Consider the following 930-nt stretch of genomic DNA (forward strand, 5'->3'; position numbering starts at 1 on the left):
GCTACTTTCCTTTGTGGTCCTAGATAAACCCTTGTAACCTGGAATTTCCTTCAGATCACTGCTCTGAGCTGAATGACATTCCTCTAATCACCCTACACTTCACATCTCCTCACTCCATTTTCTTCACCTTGCTTCATTATTCCTCAGCTCTTACAGTTATCCAACATGCTTTATTTACTAATGTTCGTCTGTCTCCTTACATCAGAAAGTAAGCTTGTGACAAAGAGACTACAGTTTCATTTATATCTTCCTGGAATTTTGACCTCCAGACAGGAAGAACTGTTGTCACTACTGGGATTCTCCTGTAAAGACGTCCCCTCCCCCACATCCCATATCATTGTAAATGTATCCTTCTTACTGAATCCTATCTTGAGAAGAAGTCTTGTGTGGTACAAATAAATAGCTCTAATACTAACTTTGTGAGGCAACACTGTTGCCATCCCTATCTTATAGAAGAGAACATTGGGGCCTAGAAAGATGAAGAAACTTGTCTGATATTGCACAGATAGTAAAACAACCAAGATTACCTTTAGGAAAAAAATATATGGTAGAATATTTTAACAATATTAGGATAAGGAAGGATCCTAAAGCAAGAATTAAAAAAAAAAAAAATTCATGGGTAATTTAAAAGAAGGGGTGGGGCTGGAGCAATGTCTCAGTGGATAAGAGCACTGACTGTTCTTCTAGAGAGGTCCTGAGTTCAATTCCTAGAAACCATATGGTGGCTCCCAACCATCCATAATGGGATCTGATGCCTGCTTTTGGTGTCTGAAGATAGTGACAGCGTACTCATATAAATAAATACATAATTTTTAAAAATACTAGCCGGGCGGTCGTGGCGCACTCCTTTAATCCCAGCACCTGGGAGGCAGCTCAAGGTGGATTTCTGAGTTCGAGGCCAGCCTGGTCTACAGAGTTCCAGGACAGCTA

The sequence above is a fragment of the Mastomys coucha genome, unplaced genomic scaffold (assembly GCF_008632895.1).
Source record: "Mastomys coucha isolate ucsf_1 unplaced genomic scaffold, UCSF_Mcou_1 pScaffold11, whole genome shotgun sequence".
In the NCBI taxonomy this organism is placed as follows: Eukaryota; Metazoa; Chordata; class Mammalia; order Rodentia; family Muridae; genus Mastomys; species Mastomys coucha.